Below are 24,220 nucleotides of genomic sequence, written 5' to 3' on the forward strand. Positions count from 1 at the left end.
GATGTGTTTGGAATCAAGATCAAACAACTTGTATGCCTTAACATCCTTGTAGTAACCAACAAAAAAGAGGTGTTTCCTCTTTTGCTCCATTGCTCTCCTCTAAGCATCAATTAAAAATTCCCATGCTTCACTACCAAAAACTCAGAATGAAGATACATTAGGCTTGACATGATACCAAGCCTCCTTAGGAGTCATATGTCAAACTTCCTTGTAAGGCATCTGATTCTAAATATAATTGGCACAATTAACTACCTCCACCCAAAAGGATGAATCCATGGACTTGAACTATATCATACAATTATCCATCTCCTAAGCCTTTCTCTTTGCCATACCATTCTACTAAGGGGTGTAGGGCACTAAAGATTGATGTTGAAGACCATGTTCAAAGAAAAAACCCTTGAAAGATTGGTTTACATACACCCCTCATTATCTATGTGTATCAACCAAATAGAAAGACCAAATTACTTCTCCACAAATGTCTTGGAAACGTGAAATGAATCAAAGACATTAGAATTGTACTTCAAAATATACACCCATGTGTGCATCAAGAAGTCATCAATGAAAGTAAACACATATCTAGCACCAAAAAAAGGAGTGGGGAATGACATGAGGTCACTATGAATCAACTCCAATGGTGCCAAAGCATGAGTAGCTCATCCATGAGGAAAAGGATCCCTATGTTGTTTGTTAAGAGCACAACTTGACAAACACCATTAGTGCAACAAAGCTAGGGAAACCCAAGAACAAGTGCCCAAAAACTCATGCCAAAATTTTCTCACTGAATCTGCATGTGCTACAAGATAGGAACCTATGCCATCAAAGGACTCAAATCCATAAAATCTATATAGGTGAGATGCAGAGTCAACACTCTAAGTAGCCACAATCAAATTAGAATCATGCAAGTCCTAAATAACTAGATCATGTGGTGAGAAATCAACTGTCTTACCAAAGCTAGTGTGGCAAATCTGAAAAATTGACAATACGCTCATCAAGATGTTACGGACAAAAGGAACATCCTAAAGAGAACCCCCAGCTAATGCAATAGAACCAAAACCCAAGACTAAAAGATGTGATGAGTTCCCAATAGCAATCTATGAAGTAGCACATGGAGCAAGTGAGGTGACCAACTACTGAGCATCAGTCATATGGTGATAGGCACAAAAATCAAGAATTTGGGTGGGCCCAAAAGTCAGTACTCATACAATAAGAGCATGACCTATCCCTATAAGGAAGATGAAGATTGAGGAGTAGAAATGTGATGCTCCTATATGGATTCCTCTAAAGCCTCCAAACATTTCCAACACCTAGAAATGAGATGTCCATCATTTCTACAAAAACCATAGGTCTCAACTGATTTCTTCTTAGTCTTGGAGGAAGACTCAGTAGACTTCACAGAAGATTTACCCTTGGAAGGGTTAGCTAGAGGTTTTGAATAAGTTGTCCAAGAATCTTTCTTTGGTTTTTCTTTTGGTTTTGCTTTCCCCTATGAAGACTAAGCAACTAATGCTTGGTTGGAAGAGCCAGAAGCATCCATCTATTGGATCTTTGTCTCTTTCCATGTCAACCAATCATAGAATGTCTCAAAAGAAGGCATGACATGTTTGTCACCCAAAGCATCCATAGTGGAGTAGAAAGTGGAAGAAAAGATCTGATACTTGTTGATCTCATATTGGTTTTGACAATTGACTATCAACACACTTAAGACATTTACTTAGTTTATGTCAAACTAGTAATGCATGCCAAGTATAATATATAAATACAAGATTGTGTAGAGTTGAAATGAGTGTTGAGTCACTCATGTGCCAAGCAGATAGACCATGCCAAGTGATTCAAGTGCCGAGTGAATAGTAGATGCTGAGTAGTTTAGATGCCAAGTTAGAAACAGAATTATAGTATGTGTTGAGCATCAGTAACTTCAAGCGCTAAGTAATATAGACTAGACATATTTTTTTGTGATTGCACAAACAATGATGTAAACCATTTTCAAGCCAACATAAGGTTAGATTTTGATTCTTTAGTGACAAGGACGAATCTATTTGCAGAATCCCTATGTATTTGCATGTAGCCAATCAAAAAATAGGAAGGATTAACAGGCAAAAAGAATGAATCTCATTTGTAGATTCATACCTAACCCTAAGCCACAAAAGGTTTTATAAGGAAGATGAAGCCCCAATAATTATAAGGAAATTGAGAGAGTGAAAGAGATCATGTTATAGGAGGTAACAAGGGGTGAATGATTTTTTTCATAGAACATTCAAGGTGACTTAGTAGTGAGAGTGAATTGCAGAATTAGTTGGAGGAGAACAAAGAATAGAAGGATACAACAATTTTTATATAAAATTAAAGAGGATCAAGAAGGATAATGTATGGATTTGATCTTTAATCAAGCAACCATAGCCAATCATAAGATCTATGCTGAAACATCCTAATAGGTGATTTTAGTTAAATCTCCTAGGTAGAGTAGTCATGATAGGCTATTGTAAATCCTTTAATAGGGTGACATTCCAAGTGGATGTTCTGAAGTCCTTTAGCTAGGAACACTTCTACTAGGGTGTTGAAATCCTCTAACAAGGTTGGACTCAAGAATATTTGTAAGCCTTTAACAGGGCATGCTTTTCATAGGGTAGATCATGTTTCATGGTCAAACCATTGTAACCTTAATTGGCTACACTTTATTGCTATAGTAGTGAAGATTATTGGGTGTCATTCCCACCCTAGTTTTACCTTCTCATTGGAGGGTTTTTGGGTAATCATATCTAGTGTCAAGTGTGTGTATTCAACAACTTACATGTTCTAGATGAATTTACTTTTCATGTTATTTTTAGTTCATATATTACATGCATATAATGAATGGTGAAAGTTTTAATAGCTGAAGTTTGAACTTTTGATTCACCCCCCCTTCTCAGAAGTATATGTTTCTCATTTGTAATTCCAACAATTGGTATTAGAGCCAAGTTCTTAGAAGAAGAAGCTTTGCAGCTTAAAGGAAAGATCTTGAAATGGAAGTCTAAAAATTGGGAAAGACCATTGAGAACCAAGAGATTAAGTTACATCTTATACTACATAAATTGAATGAAGCCAAAGATTCTTTGAGGAGTTCCCTAAAGAGAAGAAAAGAGATTTCCATAGTAGAAAATGACACACAATACAAAGAGATTGACACTATAAAGCTATTTACAAATGGTAACTCCAGTGAATTTGATGTAGCAATTGTAGACCTAATGGAGAAGAATAGAGCACAAGCTGAAAAAATCTAAAATCTACAATTGGAGCAAGAATCACAAGCTATACTACTATGTAAGGTGACTAAACAAAAGAAGAAAACTATATAAGACAAGGCCATGATTGAAGAAGACAAAAGAATTTTGGCAAATAGATTGGAAGAAAAGTCAACAAAGCTATCCAAGATCTCAAACATGCAACTAGATACCTTGAGCCAAATGATGAATACTCATCATGAGTTGATGTTAAGGACATTTAGATAACTACATTGAATTTGTAGAATGAACAACTATATAATGACTTGAAAAAAGAAAAGGAATTTGCTGAAAGTTTCAACAAGCCAAATGATGCCATCAAGTACTTTAAGCAATTACTAAAATCCCCTAGATCCAACAAAGATAAATTAGGATTGGGCTACACAAGCACTAAAGAAGGAGAATCATCCAAAATTGCTAAGGAAAGGAACAAAAAAGGTAAGAATTCCAAACCTACTTGTCATAATTGTGGAAAGAAAGGGCATGTCGCTAATGTGTACAAAAGCAAGAATACAAATCAAAATGCTAAGCCTAAGAAAATAGTCCACTATCATAAGTGCAATAAACAAGATCATCAAGCACATGAATGCAGAACTAGAACCATGCATGCACCAAAATTTGAAGGATATTGTTACAACTATCAGAAGTGTAGACATAGAGGCTTTAAATGTAGATCCAAGTCCACATGGTCATCAAGCGAGCCAACAAAGGTAAGAAGCTATGGAAATTCTTATAACTAGGATTATAATACAAGATATAGCTGTCACTATTATTAGGAATATGGACATATACTTGGAAACTACATAAGCACTCACTTTAGTGGTAATTAAAAGAGGTGGTTGAGTCAAACTACATGTTTTAATTTTTTGAAGACTATTCATATCAGTAAGCATTGTCCAACTAGGTCTAAGGCACCAAGTTGTGAATTTGATAAAGACAAAGGCAAGGCAGATGTTGAACACATCAAGAATGAGATGAATAACACATGAAAGAAGAAAGAAGGATGCAGTACATCAAATAGAGAAGGGATCACTTCATCGAATGGGTCAAGTGTTCACACGTCATCAAACTAAGCAAACAAGAGGTATTTGGGACTAATACTTAAAGAGTTATATCATACATCAGTTCTAAAAGAAAATAGCACTGAAAGGAATAGTTTAGCATGAATAAAGATGCAAGATGTTGTCAAAATTCAAGTTAAATCTTAAATTTTTTTATGTTGTTACCCAGCATGAAAAGTTCTTTGTGTATGCCAAGTAAAACACAAGTTAGTGTCAACCTACCAAGTTAGCTAGTTGATGCCAAGCCCATAGTAGTTGTCGTGTGATGGTCATGTCATTAGATGTCGAATGAAACATAAATCATGTTGATGTCAAGTTTATAGTTGTACAAGCAATAAGCATTAAATGTAGAATTTTGAAGGGTATAAGGTCAATTTTCACTCATTTATCATCATTTTGAATTCGAGAAAATTCAAGGAGAACAAAAGTTGACTCAAAAACTAAGCTCAAAGTGTTTGCGTAGATTCTAGTGATGATCCAACACTAGTTCATCAAATTTCTAAGTTATTCTTCATAAGTCAAGTCACGTAGTTTAAAATTTATATAAACCCTAGTTTTTCAAATGGCATCCAGTTCAAGGAATGTAGAGGTTCAAGAAGTTTTAAATGTTCAATTAGTTAACAATGAAGTGAAGCAACCAGATTTTAGAGAAATTCCAAATGTTTCTTATAAACAAGACCTATCAATCACACTTCCATGATTCCCCCAAAATTCATAATGGTCAAAAATGTATAAAAATGCTACAACTACAAAATAGGGGGAATAGGTGGTATGGAAATAAGCCAAGCCTATGACAAGTTGTGTGAAAATGACATTTTGAAAGAAGAATTTGAGATTGTTGAAAGGATGGGTTTGACTCATGCCCTAGATTTCCCCATGGTGTTCAAAATAGAATGGATCAAGATATTGTTGAGCAGAATACATGATGGATGCTTATGGGTAGAAGATGGTACTATCAAAATTTCAAAGAGAATAGTTCATAGGGTGACTAGTTTTCCAACTCTAGATTAGTCGAAGACTCTACGAAGTGATTCAAAGGAGGTTATAGATAAAAAATAGGAGACAAATGGAACAAACTTTGAATGACTATTGATACCATCACAAACCCACTACTTGACTTTGACATAAGGATACTTTCTCATAAGTTTTATCAATCAAGTAGATTGAATAGTCTACCCTATATTGTAGTAGATGTGGCCTACAAAATTGTGAAGAGGGATCATAGCTATGATCTAGCTGAATTACAATTGCAACAAATAATGGAGAACCTAGGTGCCATTAGAACAACCAAGAGTGCACAATGTAAGTTTGCATCAATCCAAATTTGCATATTTTTCTATGTTTAGAACACATTCTCATCTTTTGGTAAGGTGAGTTGGAAGATAAACATATCAGTTGCAATTCAAGTCAATGAATATATTGAGAAAATGGGAGAAAACTTTGAGACTATCATAACTAGCTATTTTGAAGACTTCAAAAAGTCTATGAAATATAGGATGAGAATACCTATTTCTTTGGTTGAATAGTATTGCAATGACATATGCTTTCTTGTTGATATTGATTATACATATGTATAGGCTACCATACCTAGGGTAAGATGGCTAAGACCCTTAGGCTATGAGATTAATGTTGATGAAGCCTCAGCTACCATCATGACACTTTTGCTGAAGAAGTTGATAAATCAGCCAAAATCTTTGGCAATTACGATGTCATGAAGTCCAAAATTGAGATGGAATTAAAGACTACCTCCAAATCAAAGAAAAAAAACAAATTGGTGAAGAAAATAAAGGCCAAATTTGGTGAAGGAATAGGTGAAGAAGAAGAAGAGGATGAAGAGGATGAAGAGGAAGAATAGGAACAAACTCAAGAACTTATTGCATTAACCCAATGATTGGGAGAAGATAAGGATGAAGAAGAGATAGAAGGTGTTGAGGAAGTAAAGGAAGTACTAGTACAAGAAGAACCAAAGAAGAAGGCCAAGGCATAGCCTATGGCAAAAACAAAGGCAAAGAATATTGCTAAGCGAAGCCTACCAAAGTTGATAGCACCAACAACCAAGGCAAGTACATAGGCCACCACACAAAAGGCCAAAGAAAAAGCCAAAGAAAAGGCCAAGGCTATAGAAAAAGAAGGCCCAAAGCAAAAGAAAAAAAGAAGGAAATACATTACACAACTAGAAATTGATGATGAGAGAACAAAATAAGAGAATACAAGCTAATTTAGAGTGGTAAGTCATTTACCAAAATCTGATCTTGAGAATATCTATGAAAATGTTAGAAACAATGCAGAATTGTCTCATTTGAAAAGTATTAATTTTGAAAAACTTGGTAGAGAAGAGAAGAATTTGATTGAAGAATCAATATATGAAATGATGTCTAAATTCAAAAACATCCCTTTTGAATTAGATAACACTATGCCGAAGGAATTATATACTATTGTTGAAAATAAATGGTATTATTATTTAAACCTGGAGAAAAAAATTAGAGAATCCACATTAGCCTAGGTAATGCTGGAATTGACAAAAGGGAATATTATGAAGGGCAACAAGAAATATGGTGGAAGGTTTGCACCAAAATATAGGGCATTCAACATTCTTGAGAAAAGAATTGAAGATGTTGTGAACAAATCCAATCAAATGTGGAAATTGATTTATGGATTGACAACTATCAAGGAAGGAGAAGAAGATCCCTTTGACAGAAAAAATAATGGATATGATAATGATTACAAGGAGGATGATAAAGAAAAGGATAATACCAAGGAGGAGATACAAAAGAAAGATGAATACATGGCTATAGCTGAGGAGTAGTAGGAAGAACAGAGTGTGCAAGACACACAAATGCCAAGTATGAGCCCTCCTCATCACACTAGTAGACCTACAGAAACCATAACTATTAAGGGTGTTCCTGATAGTTCAGCTAAGAACATCAATCCTTCAACTATAGTAGATCTAAAGAAGATTCTTGAAAAATCTATGCTACAAGAAAGACTATGTGAAAATCTAGTATTGGCCAGTGTAGATGAGCTTCAACAGGTAGTAGCTAAAATCACAAGGGATAAGGGGAATACACAAGAATCACCTTCTTCCATCTCTTTAGATACTAGTATTCAACCCTTGATTCAAACAACTAAAGATATGTCTATCAAGATTGACACAAGTGTCAAAGAAGAAATAGTTTAGTAGGGGAAAACTACCAAAGAAGAGGAAAAGGAGACAATAATAGGGCAAATAGAACAAATAGACACATCTATACCTATAGCACAACCACAAGGTACAATTCCAATCATTGTGATTGACCAAAGAAAATCTGAAGCGATTAAGGATACAGAAAAGGAAAAGGAGAAAGAATCTATTCAAGCATTGGTAACATTACCAACATCAAGCACTCCTACAAAAATCCTTTAGAAGCTGAGCATAGAGGCTAAACCACTACAAATTTTAGCACTAGGATCATGCTCTATAAAAGTTGTCAAGGTAACTCACTATGGTGAGGTAACTTTTAGATGAAGAAATAGTGATACCTCAGTTTGATTATGCAACAATGATTATAGAGGAAATAGGAATATTACAACAAGCTTTTGAAAAGAAGAAGCACCAAGAAGTGCTTAAAAAGGAATTTAGGCAAAAGTAAGCATTACAAGACATCAAGGAAATCTTCTTAGATGAATTCAACCTACCTACACCTAAAAAATCAAAGCCTCTATTGGAACAATTGTCATAAATTGTTGAAAAGGTCAATAATGAAGATATTGACACAAGTACAAAACTTCTTGTGTGGTCAGAGAAGAAATTCCAGAGTCAAGTGAACAAGAAAATATTTGGTGAGATAGCACTTACTCAAGTTGCACTAACTACAAAGGTTGAAGATGTGAAGAAGGTACTAGAGAATATTTTCTCATTGTACACTAAATTATGTGACCCTACCTCTTCACTCAAGAAACAACACATAGAATTATGAGTCTTGAGAGAAATCTTAGTATATTAGGTATGCAACTACCTCATAACCCAGCTCAGAGTGAGAAGAATTTCCATGCATTGATTCAATCACAGAGTCAACTAGCTATGTTGAAAGTAGAAGAGGCTAATACAAGAGCCAAGTTGACACAAATTCAATCCTCCCTCACCTCACATATGAAAATACTACATAAAGAGATAGGATATGTAGAAGCTTTGTAAAGAAAGATCCTCATCTTTCTACATCAGATGGACTAGTTCACCTAATAGTCCAGCTAGCAATTCAACTCAAGTCACTGGATGTTGCATGTGAGAACTGAGATGTAGCTCTAAAGATAATTATGAAAGTCCACAAATACTTTTTGGACAAATACACTATAAGTGTATAGACCCTTTGACATAAGTGTCAAAAATGGGGAGCGAAAGATGTTGGTCTCAGATTGGTTTTGACAATTGAGTGTCAACACACTTAACTAATTTTCATATAGAAGTCGAGTACACTATATGTGCCAAGCCAGACAGAACTACTTTAGGTGCTAAGAAATCTTCAGGTGTCGAGTGACTTCAAGTGTTGAGTTAACCATATGAGTCAAGTGATATATAGGTGTCGAGTCACAATTGATGCTGAGCAAGCCAGAACACTACATGTGTTGAGTGAGCTAGAATTCTATAGGTCTCGAGCAAACTAGAATCATATATGTGTTAAGCACCAGTAATCCAGTATGTGGCAAGTAACATAGTTTGGACATCATTGTTTGTAATTGTACAAACACCTATGTAAACCATTTTTTGGGCTGACATAGAAGAATCTCGAAGGATATTAAAGATAAGGACAAATCTTTTACATTTCCTATGCAATCAACATGCAACCAATAAGAAAAATGGAGAAGGCATGCAACCAATAAGAAAAGTGCAAGGAATGAGTGGAAATTAAAGATTCAATATGGATCCTAAATCCATACCTAACCCTAAGTCTTTGAAATCCTTAAAAGGAGGACAAAACCCGATTGTATACGTGGATAAGAGCAGTGTATGGGTAAACTATGGTGAAATTTAGTGGAAAGAGTGAAAAGACTTAGAGGAATAGAGCAGTATTGCACCATCTAGTTGATGAAGAACAAAGTATCAGAATATCAAAGAGTAGCATATCAGATCTTGAGGATCAAGATTAGAATGAGTAGAACCAATGCCTAAAATCAGCAATTTGAGATTGTAAGCAATTAGGTTTATGAATCTAATACTCTCTAGCAATTGTATTAGAAAAGGAAAATTCTATGTTGATAGGTTAGCTTAGCAGCTAGTTTGTAGATCCTTTGAAGAGATGATAAAATCCTTTAATAGGGTGACACTTCATGTAAAGTGTTTGTAAATCCTTTAACCAAGTGACTATTGACAGAGTGTAAAGCCTTTGAAAGGGTAGGCCTTTAATAGGGTAAACCATTAGAAGTGGTCAAACATTATTTCTGCAGTGATTTTGTTGGTATCATCGCCACCCCAATTTTACCTTCTCATTTTGGAGGGTTTCTAGGTTATCAAATTGTAGTCTTATGTGTCATTGATGTATGTGTTTACTTTATGGTTGTTTGATATGTTTATATACATGTAGTTTATGTTTAGTTAAAAATTTTAATGGATAAAATGTATTAATTTTGATTCATCTCCCCCTCTCAGAAGTATTCTTCCCATTTGATTATTCCAAAAATTGGTATTAGAGCCTAGTTCTCACAAGGAGAAGCCTAAGAGCTTAGAGAAAAGATCTAAAGATGGAAAGTCTTTAAACTTGGGAATATTATAGAGAATCAAGTGATTGATGTGCACCTTGCTCTACACAACTTGGAGGAAGCTAGAGAAGAATTGAGAAAATCCTTGAAAAGAAGGAAGGATATAGCCATAGCTGAAAATGAAACATAGTACAAGGAGATTGATACCACAAAAGTGTTTGCTAATGGAGATTCCAAAGAGTTTGATGTAGTAATAGTAAAATCAGTGGAGAAAAATAGATCTCAAGTAGAAGAAATCATAATACTCAAGATTGAACAAGAATCACAAGCCATAATGCTTTGTGAAGTAACTGAACAAAAAAAGAAAGCCAATGAAGACAAGGTTATGGTAGAAGATGACAAGAGAAATCTTACCAATAGACTAGAGGAAAAGAAAATTAAGTTTAAAAGAATCTCAAACATGTAGCTTAACACCCTAAGCCAGATGATGAATGCGCATCATGAGCTAAATATGAAGGACATTGAGATCTCTACACTAAAGACACAAAATGATCAACTACAAAATGACCTAAAAAGAGATAAGGAAGTTGTAGAAAGCTTCAACAAACCCAATGATGGGGGCACAACCCAAGAACAGAATGGAAACAACAGAAAAGGGAAATTATATTATTTGAGAAAATAAGCTAGTACAACCAGTAGAGAAAAATAAACTTCAAAACATGCTCTAAGGGCTTACAATAGCATAAATCTGGAGATAATTTCTCCTTATGGTACCTTCTCTCAAACTCCACTCCGAACTGCCTTTTACAATGCAAAAAATCTCCTTAAATAGACCCCAGAGGGTTAAGGACTAGGAGTACATTCTAGAAAGTGCTAATAGGCATCCACCGACGAAATAGAAGGTTCCAAAAGCTGCGTTAGAAGTCGGTGCAAATCTAGAAGAATCCAGAAACAGTAATCAAACTTTCGGGAGGCATAACTTTTGAACCGTAGCTCCGATTGACGAACCGTTTACATTTTCAAAAAGCTCTCGAAGCACTCTATAGCCCTATGGACCAGCTTCACTCATCCCCCATTTTTTGACCCTTTTTGAGGTCATTTAATGCCCCGAACCTAACTTTGAAGCATTCTTAGGAGGTCTCCAAAACTCAAAAAACTACAATAACTTTCAAATCATGGGGCCTATTGACCTGATTCTTTTTCTGGAATGGTCTAAATCATGATTACATTCATCTGGCCAATTCACACCTTCTAGTTTACCGAAATGATGGCCCAAATACATGCTCGTATTTTTTCAGGATTTTCAAATGCATTGATAGTTGAACTATGAGAGTTGGAACCTTTATTTGATCCAAATGGGTATCCAAAAATGTAAAGGCATGAAACAGAAACTAAGTCTAAGTACTTTTTTTTTTTGGGTGACACAGGATTGCCCTTATACCTCTGGATGCTCCTGCATCACCCAATGAGGCTATCAAGTACTTTGAATAGCTACTATAATCACCAAGGGCTAGTAATGATACTCTAAGACTTGGTTACACTAGCATTGAACAAGGAGAATCATCTAAGACTGCAGAAGAAAGGAGTAACAAAGGTAAGAACACTAAACCTACTTGTCATTTATCTGGTAAAAAAGGACATACTTCTAATAAATGTAGAAGCAAGGATATCCATCACCATGATAAGCCTAAAAATACAAGCTATTGTCACAAGTGCAACAAGAAATGACACTTGACACAAGATTGCAAGACCAGGACTATCAAAACACCAAGATTTGATGTCACTACGATAATTGCAAGAAGTATGGACATAGAGAATTTTAGTATAGATCAAAGCCTATGTGGACATTAAACATGTCAACAAGAGAAGGTAACCATGGTCATCACTAAAATTGGGACTATAACACAAGGTATAGCTATCACTACTATCAGGAATATGGACACATTCCTAAAAATTGCATAAGAACACATTTTAGAGGGAACTATAGCAGATGGTTAAGTCAAACCACATGTTTTATTTGTTTGAATACTAGTCATATCAGTAGGAATTTCCCAACAAAGTCAAAGGCACCAAGTTCTAAGTTCAACAAAGGGAAGGCAAAGGTAGATGTTGAACAAATCAGAGGAGAAATGATTAAGACATGGAAGAGAAGGGATGGATCACTTCACCCAAGAGGTCAAGTGGTCACACCTCATCCAACTAAGGATAGATGTATGGGATTGATATAAAAAGTTATATCATACATCAGTCCTAAGATAAAAAAACACTACAAAGAAGAAAATAGTGTGAGAAAAGATTGCAAAGTCAAATCTTGAAGTTTTTGCAAACATTGGCGAGTTGTCCTCAGATGCCAAGTAAATGTTAGTATATGCCAAGTTATCAATGGAAGTTGAGTGATGGAAATCTAGTTAGTGTCGAGTAATGGAAAACCAATGGAACCCAAGTCATGTTGAAACCTTTAAGAGCTGATTGTATAGTTGTATGCACTAAGCATTTAATGCTAGGTTTTGAAAGAGTATAAGGTCAAATTTTGACCATTTCTTGCCATTCAAATGCATAGAAAAGATGAGAAGAGTGTAAAAGAGATCAAAGAATAGCATTGAATCTATTTACATGGATTTCAATAGTGATCAAGCACAAATTGTGTTGATCTAAGGTATTCTTCAAGTGCTGAGTTGTGCAGTGTTAATGTTTAAATCTTTTAAAACCCTAGATTTACGAAATGATTTCTAGTTCTAAGAAGCCAAAGGATAAGGAAGATGATGAGGTCTAGTTAGTTAGTAATGAGGTCAAACAACCATATTTTAGGCCAATTCTAGAATATTGAAGGATGAATTCGAAATTGTTGATAAAAATGGTTTAACTAGTGCCTTAGTTTTTCCCACAATTTTCAAAACAGAATGGATACAAATTTTCTTTAGCCAAATTCATGATGGATGTTTGTCGTTGGAAGGAGGACCAGTTAAAATAAAAAAGAGGATAGTGCATAGGCTTATGAGCTTCCCAACCCTAGATTGGCATAAGACCCTAAGAAGTGACTCAAAAGAGGCCATTAAAAGAAACATAGGGGCCAAATGGAATAAAAGGGGCATGACCATTGACACAATCATAGATCCCCTTCTGGATTTTGTAGTGAGAATCATATCTCACAAGTTTAATCAATCTAGTAGATTGAATAGTGTACCATGCATTACTATAGATGTGGCATACAAACTTGTGAAGAAAGATCATGCATATGATCTAGCAGAACTGATGTTGTAGTAGATAAATGAGAATCTAGGGGGAATCAGAAGATCCAAAGGTGCTCAATGTAAGTTTGGATCAATTCTTGTTTGTATATTTTTCTATGTTTTGGAAGAGTTTCCTTCTACTGGGAAAGTGAACTAGAAATCAAACAAGTCATCCATTACTCGAATCAATGAGTATATTGAACAAATGAGTGACAACTTTGAAGAACAAATGACAAGCTACTTTGAGGATTTTAAGAAATCCATGAAACAAAGATTGAGAATACTAGTTTCCCTAGTGGAACAACATGTCAATGACATCTACTTCTTAGTTGATATTGATTACACCTATATCCAAGTAGTAGTTCCACGGGTGAGATGGCTAAGTCCATTGGGTTATGAACTAGATATTGATGAAGCATTAGTAGCAATAACTACATTGCTTGTAGAAGAAATAGACAAGACTACCAAACCTTTTGACACATATGCTGTTGTAAAGTCTAAAGTTGAAATAGAGTTGAAGACAACCTCTGTGATTAAGAGAAAAGATAAATTGGTAAATAAGATAAAGAAGAAATTTTGTGCAGAAATTGAAGGGGTAGTAGGTGGTGAAGAGTAAGAAGAAGAAGAAGGTGAGAATAAAGAAGAAGAACAAGGGAAGGGACGAATGGAATTAACTCAAGCCTTAGGTGAAGATAAGGAGGAAGGTGTCGAGGAAGAAGAAGCCAAGGAAGCACCAACACAAGTTGAATCAAAGAAAAGAAAGGCCAAAGTACAACCTCCAACCCAACCCAAAGCCAAGAAGGTTACAAAGCCTACACAAGCCCAACAGACACCTGCAACAAGAGTTACCACAAGAGCATCTACTCAAAAGGCCAAATAACAAACCAAAGAGAAGAAGAAGGCCACTGAGAAAACTAGTGAAGTGTAAAAGAAAAGGATAAAGTATGTAGCACAACCAGATTCTAATGATGAGGAGAAGACTGAATTAGAGGACATTAGCTAGTATAAAGTGGTAAGCCATCCTCCTAAGTCACACATAGATAAAATCTATGATAATATTAAGAATGCAGATTTTATTGATTTTAAAAATATTGATTTCAATAAGTTAAGTAGAGAGGATCAAAACAAGATAGAAGAGTCAATGTATGCCATGATGGCACAATTAAACTACACACCTCTTGAGTTAGACAATACTATGCCTAGGGAGTTGTATGAGATTATTGAAATAAATCACATTACTGTTTTAAAATGGAGAAGGAAATAAGAGAATTAGCATTGGCACAAGTGATGCTTGATTTTACTAGAGGTCAAATAACTAAGGCTAACAAGAAACATGGTGGTAAATTTGCACCAAAGTATAGAGCCCTTAGCATCCTACAAAATAAAATTGAGAAGAGGAGGATGCAGAAAAAAAAAAGGCAAAGGCTAGTGAGAAGGAGAAAAAAGACAAAACAAGAGTAGAGGAAACAAGAAAGGAGAAGAAGAGAAGAAAGAAGAAGAGAAGAAAGATGAAGAGGAGAAAGAAAAAGGTGAGGAGGAGGAGACACAAAAAGAAGAAGATATGGCAATAGTTAAGCAATAGCAACAAGAAGAACAAAGTGTGCAAGACACACATTTGCCACTTCCTAGCCCTCTACATCTAACCATCACACCTGTAGACACTATAACTATAAAGAATGTTACTAAAAAATCATGTCAAAACATTAATCCACTAATTATAGAGGATCTCACAAAGATCCTTGACCAATCAACATAGCAAACAAGATTATGCAATAATCCAGTATTGGTTAGTGTAGATGAGTTATAGAATGCAGTAGTTGACTCATCAAGACACAAGGTGAATCCATAAGAACCACCTTCTATCTCTACAGCTACTAGAACTAAAATGCTTCCACCACCATCACATATTGCAAAAGTTGATACATCTATAATAGTTGATACTATAGTGCAAAAGTTGAGTGTAGAAGCAAAGAAAGACATAGAGAAAATAGGATAGATTGCTACATCTAATCCTACAATATAGACAACAAATACACCCCCACTAATTGTTGTCATTGATCAAAGGAAATCTGAAGAAGATAAGGAGGATGCATTAAAAGAAGAGGAGTAGGCCGCAATACAGACATTGGTAGAGTTACCAAAAATTGGCACTCCTGCTAAACCTCTTTAGAAGCCGAGCACTGAGATGATACCATTGCAAATCTCTACACCTGGCTCAAGCTCAACCAAGTGACTAGGATACTTCACTATGGAGACCCTAAGTTATATGAAGAAATTTTCATACCTACCTATTGTATATGAGCAATGTTAGTACGCTAATAGAAACCAAATTTAAATAAAGCTTCTACAAACTAAACAAAATTCAGAAACTTCAAGATAGATTAAGATGAGCTCTCAATTGAGAATATGAGCCATTAATGGGCTCTCTCAATGAGAAGCTCTCTTGTTGAGTGGCTTTTTCTAAATAGATAGGATGTATGCTCAAGCTTATGCTTCAAAAAGGGCTTCAAATGGAGTTAGAATTTGGGTGTGAGTGTATGGTTTTGATGTAAAATGGCTTCTTAAAATGGCATTATGACTTTACTTCATGGATTGTGTTGTTTTTCAAAGGGGAAGGATCCAATTTATAGGCAAGAGGCTTGAGGGATTGAGGGATAAGATGCAAGGATGGGGAAAAGCTCATGGAGGGCTCAGATTGCATGAGAGGAGAGCACATGGATTCTGCTTCCTTACAACCAATTAGGGAGTGACACATGTCACAGGGTGAGAGGATGGAGGAAAGGGGAAGGATGAGTCAACAAAGGAGGCTCAAGGGATAAAATCTTCATAAAGACCCTCATAATGGCTTGTAAGAGCAATGAAAGGGCTTGAAAGAGTCATTTATGGCCTAGTGGACTTCATAAAGCTTTATGGTTGGGATATTTTGAGGGAGATGAGAGGAATTTCGACTTGGGCTTGATTAGGAAGGTTTTAAGATTTCTTAGGATTGTGCAAATGATTAGAGGATGGATTAGGATGGTTTAGGATTAGATTAGGGATAGGAAAGTGGATGGCATTTAATGAGGGTGGGTGAAGGAGGAGATATTTGTTAAGTTTGGCTTGGGTTAGTAAGTCTTAACCCATGTTTGGGGAATATGATAAGGTTAGGAGGGGATTAGGATTAGGTTTAAAGACATCTTCTAGAAGAGTCTAGACTTTGGATGAGGATAAAGACTTTCTAGAATAGTCTAGAACTTCCTAGGATGAGGATAAATTAGATTTTTAGGAAATAAATAAAGTTTTATTTATTTCAAGGGTTTCGGTTGAGGAGATATTTATTAAAACTTTTTTAATAAATATGAGGATTAATATTTAATCTTAATTAAATATTTTGAGTTGTGATTAGGGGTAGGAAATGATGGGATTAGCCTTTAATCAAAATTAAAGAAGGATTAGAAGATTTTGGAAGAGGTTAGTGGTCTTAAGAAAATTGGCCAAGTTTTGGGCAAAAAATAAATTTTTTATTTATTTTGAGTTTTTTGGTCAATTTATTAATTAAATAATTAATAAATAAGGAAATAATATTTAAATAAGATTTACACATTTTTGGGAGGGATTCCTTAATTAAATATTTTTAATTAAGATAAAGGGATTTAATGGCATAAAAATAAATTAAATACTTAAATAATTAATTAATTAATAAATGATGATGTCATTAGGAATTTTTTCAGAAAATAATAATACTTTATTTTCTAAAGGATTTAGGTGTCTACATTTTGCCCCTTTTTGATGTGATGCCACAAGTGGCATGGCATCAAAGATAAGAAAATAAGATGCCCAAGGCTAGAGCAAAAGAGGAGAGAATGGACTGCAAGATGCCCCCTCAAGAAGTCAGCGGGGAGAGAAAGTGAGGCTCGACGAAATCTTGAAAAGTACAAGAATCCAAGATGACCAATGAGACTCAGATTGGCTTAAGAGAAGAGGTTTAGTTAGCTCAAACTCTCACTACGGGAGAATGATAAAGGGACAATCAGAGGCACAAGAGGAAGCAAGCTTAAGATCTCAGGGATTGCAGAGGATGAAGGAGCAGAGCGCTATAAAAAGGAATCCAGGATAGGGAGATGAATGATGGGATGATAAAGCTGATGCAACAGGATTTCAAAGAGTCATATTGGTGGAAGATGGGTTTCAGAGATCCCTAGGACTAGGATTATGGAGCTTGAAAGATGAGGCTTGGTGGATTGATTGGATTCATGGATCCCTAAGACTAGGATTGTGGATGCCTAAAGCTAAAAGTGCAGATTGATTCAAAGAGATACTGATGCATAAGCTGGGGTAGGAGAGATAGATGTTGGATATGGGTGGGGGATAATGGAGATGAAGGGAAACCATTGAAGCTTTTTTGAGTAGGGGGATACTTCAAAGAGAAGTACCACCATGTAGTTGAGCACTAGATTTGCTATAGGACTGCTGGTTAATTGCCAAGGTTACCAAGAACATCAAGGCTTTTTCACCAACTATCCAGAGGACTAACGAACTGACTCAAAACAAAAATGCAAGGATTTCCCTACCATCACACATGAATCTCAAAAGAATCAGAGTGGAACCGACACTGGGTAACCCACAAGAAAAAAAGAAAAACATACAAAAGACTGGATCAAGACCTTATACTCAAATTGCCCCATTTGCAGTATACCATGATATGGAAGATCGTGGAAACCTTGAGAAGGGAACAAAAAGATTGTTTAGAAAAGATACTTTAAGACCTGAAAGGGAAGATTCCAAATCAAAAGAAGGCAAAAATCCCAAAAGAGAACCATTTGCCAACAAGATGGGTAGGATGAGGTACTAACGGACCAAGATCAAACATGAGGAAAGCTATATCCTACAAGGATCTATCAGAGAGCACCTAAGCTAATGGAACTGGATGAGTGATGTGTCTAGCAAGCTAAAATAAGAGGATAACACTTTGGTGATAGGAGATCTAGCTAAAGGATGCATTGGAATAGCTAACCAAGGGTTGTGCGATGAGTGCAAGATGCTAATCAATGAGGAACTAACACGAAAGCTAGATAGATACAATGGTACTAAGCTAAAGAGGATGTACAAGCTAGTGGACCAAGATATGTTACAAATGTACAAGGTTGTTCATGTTTTTGTTTTTGTGAGATGGAAATGTTTGTGAAGGGTGGGATGTCTACAATAGTTGATAGGCAGATGGTTTGCGAAAAGCTTAAATGAAAATGGGGTTCTTTGTGTGCATGTGATAGGATACAAACTAGGATACAAGCTTTGGTATATAATACAAGCTGGAATATGGTATAAGATTTGGACAAGATTTGGATATACAAGCTATGATACAAGGGATGATACAAGATTTACAAGCTGGGGTACAAGATTTACAAGCTGAGGTACAAGATTTACAAGCTGTATAGGAGGTATTTACAAGCTTCATTAGATTTTGGATATTTGTTCGGAACACCAAGGGAACAAGCAGGTGTTTTATTGGATTGTGAATGGATGGATGAGGGATAGGATAGTGATAGATAATGGATTAGTCTTAGTACACAAGGCACCTGAATTACCAAGTTTTCACCAAGGTAACTATCCAAGGTGCTTGAATTGCCAAGTTTTCACCATTGGATGCTTATTTCTCTTTACCATTTTTTTGTATTTTTCAAAAGCTGGGTATACCAAGGATCTTCAAGCATAGAATTTCTTGAGATGAATGATGTTAGTAGGATCATTCAAGACTTCTCCTTTCAGTGTAGATAGCTGATAGGCTCCAGAGCCAAAGGAGGCAGTGACAACATAAGGACCAAGCCAGGTAGGTTGAAACTTGCCTTTCTTTTCTCGGTCAGCTTGGACTTTCATATTTTCCTTGAGGACCATGTCACCTGACTGAAAGTGTCATGGAAGCACCTTATTGTTGAAATTCATTTGATATGAGTTTGATAGACTGTGAGATGAACATAGGCTTTTTGTTGCTTCTCGTCTAAGAGATCTAGCTGGGTGAGCCAAGCTACTCTGTATTCTTCATCTAAAGTTGTGCCAGTGGATGTATGGAAGGAAGTTCAATAGGCCCATAGGGCTGGATTTATTTGTAGACCTACCAATTATGGTCGAAATCATTGACAACTTTCTTTAGGATTTTGAGGATGGTTTTGTTAGTTGCCTCTGCCTGGCCATTGCCTTGTGGGAAATATGGGCTAGAAAATTGGTGATGGCTGTGGAGGGAAGTGCATAATTCTTCCATGTTGATATTTTCAAAGTTACCTTTGTGGTCGATGAAGATGGTGGATGGGATGCCAAAGTAGCAAACAATGTGGTACAAGATGAACTTGGAGACCTGAACTCCTATAGATGAGACTAGGGGGACTGCTTCCACCCATTTAGTGAAATAGTCTGTAACTGTTATTATCCATTTATGTCCATCAGATGAGAGAGGTGTGATAGTTCCAACTACATCAAGGCCCAAACAAGCAAAAAGCCAAGGTGGTGCAATAGGTTGTAGATCTTGTGCTGGAGCATGCACAAGATTTGTGTGCTGCTGACATGGGAGACACTTTCTAACAAAGTCACAGGAGTCTTCTTCAATGGTAGGCCAATAGTAGCCTGCTCTAAGGATTTTTCGCATGAGGACAATACCACTCATGTGGGCACTGCAAATTCCAGAGTGTACTTCTTTTAATGCCATTGTGGCCTCATTTTTATCTAAACATCAAGAGAGAGTATCATGATAACCCTGACGATATAGGGTATTGGTTATGATAACATAGTGGGATGATTTTTAAATGAGGTTTTGGTGTTGGGTACGTGTGGGGTGGGGGTAGATGATACCATCTTTAAGGTAAGCGTGAATCTCATGGTACCAAGGGGATTGGGGACCAACCAAGATACAAACATAGTTTGAGTCATCATTTGCATAGGCAAGTGTGAGGAGCTGCTCGACTAAAAAATCATATTCATTTAGGGCTTGCTTGATAATGAGCTGAGAATCGCCAAAGATTTGTAACTCAGTGATGTTCCATTTTGTGGCTATCTTTAATCCTGCTATGAGAGCCTCATATTTAGCTATATTGTTGCTACTAGGGAATTGTAGCTTGAAGACTTTTAGAATGTAATCTCCTTGAGGTGTGACCAACAATATTCCTGCCCCTAATCCATGAGATGTGTATGAGCCATCAAAATAAAGTTTCCATGGGGGCTATTCTTTAATTAGACAAATATGCTCATCTAGAAATTTTGTGATCAAAGGATATTCATCTATTAGAGGTGCATCAGCTAGGTGATCTATTATAGCTTGCCCTTTGATTGCCTTTCTATCCACATACTGGATGTCAAATTTGCTAAAGATCATAACCCATTTGGCCAAACGGCTTGTAAGTGCTGTTCTGGAGAGCATATACTTGAGAGGGTCAATCTTGGAGACTAGTTGGATGGTATGACTTAGCATGTAGTGGTGAAGCTTTTGAGTTGAGAAAATAACTGCCAAACAAGCTTTTTCCATAGGAGTATAATTGATTTCATAACCAACTAGGGTTCTACTGATGCAGTAGATGGCTCTTTCTCTGCCGTATTCATCAAGTTGTGCTAGAAGTGCCCCTAGAGCAGTAGGCATTGCTGATATGTACAAGATCAAGGGATGACTAGGAACTGGTGGAACCAAGATAGGGGGATTGATGAGATACTGCTTGAGATTATCGAAGTTGCATTGACATAAAGGATCCCACTTGAAGTTTTCATCCTTCTTCAGTAAGTGTGCAAACAACATACACTTATTTGCAAGCTGGGAGATGAAGTGCCAAACGGATTGAAGCTTTCCCTGAAGAGTGTGAAGCTATCATAGTGTCTGGGGAGGAGGCATGTCTAAGATAGCTTTGACCTTCTTGGGGTCAATCTCTATACCTCATTTAGAAACTATAAAACCTAGAAGCTTGCCAGATGTGACCCCAAAGACACATTTCTTGGGATTCGGCATGAGATGATATTTGGCTAACCTATCAAAGAATTTTTCTACGTCAGCAAGATGATCCATGAAGGTATGAGATTTGACCAAGATATCATCCACATAATCCTCCAAAATGCTATGAATGAGATCATGAAAAATGGCTGTTATAGCTCTTTGATAGGTAGCCCCTGCATTCTTTAGGCCAAAAGGCATCATGTTGTAGCAAAAGGTTCCCCAAGGGGTAGCGAATGTTGTCTTATGCTGATCCTCTTCTGTAATCTTGATTTGATTATACCCAAAAAATCCATCCATGAGGGATAGAATTTCATGTCCAGCTATAAGATCTAGAATCATATCTATGTTGGGTAAGGGAAAATCATCTTTTGGACAAGCTTTGTTAAGATCTCTGAAATTAGTGTAGATTCTGATGTCATCGGAAGGTTTAGTGATGGGACCATGTTGGAGATCCACTGTGAGTAGTTGACAGGCTAGATAACCTTAGCAGCTAACATTCTTTCTAATTTAGCTTTGACCAGTAATGCTACCTTGGGGTGCATTTTTCTAAGCTTTTTTCTGACGGGCTTGATCTGCTTTTGATCCAGCCCTGGCATGTCCTGATATGACCATACAAATTGGCCAATGTTCTCTCGTAAGACCTTAAAGAGGAGATTAGCTTGGTCTTATGATAGGGATGCAACAATGTGAACAAGTCTAGGGATCTCTAAAGAACCAATTTTGACTTCTCTAGTATCCTCAATTAGAAAAGAAGACACCTCTAGTCAATTATCTTGAGGAGGCAATGCTAAATCCTCATGTTCTACTTGTGACTCTGGATTTTCTTGTTGAGGGGTTCTCTTCAATTCCTTAGCTAGTCCCAAATTCACCTTAGTTCCAATTTTGCGTGTATCAGAACTAGGTTTGGGATTTTCTCCAAAATACCCCTTGGGATCTAACTTATAGATATAGGTAGAATCTGGCTTTATTTTCTTGTGAGGAGTTTTGGCTCCCTTGAATCTCAGAAGCGCTTCCTCTGATGTGAACTCATCAATGTGTATGACACTTGGTTGGTCCCAATCTATGAGTTGTGGATGGGCAAGTGGTAGGTCAATGAAATGGATGGCTAGTTCTTGGAGAACAAAGTCTCTGAGGAAGATTTGGTCTAGGATATCATCGTAAGCTCTCTTTTCAACTTCCTCAAGAATGTCTTCAATTTTGACAAGGTCATGGTGAATGTTTGAAAAAGCATGACCGTTCTCATTGGTGCCCCCAGTTGTGGGTATGCCAAAGCCAAGACCTAACTTTGATTCCCACTTGTGTGCATCGATGGGGCATTGCATGCCTCTTTCTTCTAGTCCTAGACCACCACCTTGATAGTTCCATTTTTCAGTGATGAGGTTATGTTCTTGGGGATACTTCTGGCTGAAGTGATCAAGGCATGCTTGATTTCTTGGAGGTGCATCCTTATGTAACCAATTGTTGATATCTGGAGTGAGCTCCTCATGAAGAGGGATTTTCAAGGATACGAAGGTTGTTGGGCAAAAATGTTTGTATCGAGGAGGTGGAATCTCCTTAGCTTTGTGATATGTCAGTCATCCATGGGCATGTGGATCAAGCGGGAGTACCCCGACAGCAAATGCATCTGACAGACTATACTCTCCACAGCTTTTGTTATTGATCTTCATGATAGATAGGGTGGAGGCAAGGATGGTTTTTGGGTCATTACAAGTGTGGTATGAGCTGGCGATGGTTGTGCTGATATCAATTCTAGGGCAATGGTTTGCATATGAAGCTTTAACCGCATTGCAGTAAGCAAAGGGTTCTGGATCGGCATGGATGGTTAGCTCAGTGCCCTGATGCAAAAATTTGATGCACTAATGGTAAGTGGATGGAATGGCTTTCATGGCATGAATCCATGGGTGACCAATGAGGATGTTAAATGGTAGGTTTAGATATATAACTTGGCAGAGTGTTTCTTGGATGACTGGCCCAACCTATTCGTAAGATAAAGTCTCAAACCTACCCAAGAGACATTCACTAATAGTGTAGAGTGCCATATCATTTTATTGATGAAGAGTATTTTTAAAAAAGAGATCATGAGAAGACCTAATGAAAGGTTGAGTTGAGATGTGGTAAGTATCATGGAAATACAATGGGCACTTGATAAGTTAGTCCTTTAAAATATCATATGTTGTTCAACCAATACATGAAGTGAAGAAGATGGTTGGATGAAGCTAACAATTGAAATAAGCCATCAGGATAAGCTTGGTTGAAAATCAATATTGCACAGTCAATGAAGGAGTTGAAGTAGAAGATTAAGGAACTTAAGTAGAAGCCAAGATAAATAGTTCAAGTTGAGTGTTATTTATTGCCAAGAAAATGTATGAAGAAGTGTAGAAGAAATTGAGCATAGTATTTTCTAAGAGAACATGTTGATTCCGAGTGAGATAATTTAGTATGAGTCAAGCTACATAGTGATGACTAACCTAAAGAACACAATGATTGTCGAGTGATAACAAAATTTATAGTTTGAGAAAGATTTGATTTTGAGGCCGATTGAGTTGGAATTTGAATTAGTCAAAGTGCATGGAAGATAAAGATTGATGATTTGGTATATGTAATGCATGAGGAGATTTTTTTATATGATAAAAGGAAAGGATTTTATCATAAGTTTATAGAAGGTAAAGGATGAAAAATAGATCGAAGGATTAGATTAATATGACCTAACCCTAAGATCAACAATGATGTTTAAGTGGCAAAAAATCAAAATTTCCTATTTAAGGAGGCATAAGGAATGATTTTTAATGTTGGTTCATTATTGATTGGTGATCTTAAGGACAATTCCTGAAGAGGAGAACAACATAAGTGAAGTGTGAAGAATTTGTAAAGTTTGATTGCTTGAGGAGATACCAAGCAGATTAGAGATTGAGATGTCAATATAGGCCAGTCAATGAAGTAGGAGATGAAAAAATGTAGAAAATTTACGAAGTGAATTGTACTTTATATATCAAACCTACTATTGCATTCTAATCATTGTATTAGTCCAAAATCCTTTAATCAAGGTTGACCTAA

This window comes from Cupressus sempervirens, chromosome 4 (assembly GCF_028749045.1).
Source record: "Cupressus sempervirens isolate cs-2001-9-10 chromosome 4, ASM2874904v1, whole genome shotgun sequence".
Classification (NCBI taxonomy): Eukaryota; Viridiplantae; Streptophyta; class Pinopsida; order Cupressales; family Cupressaceae; genus Cupressus; species Cupressus sempervirens.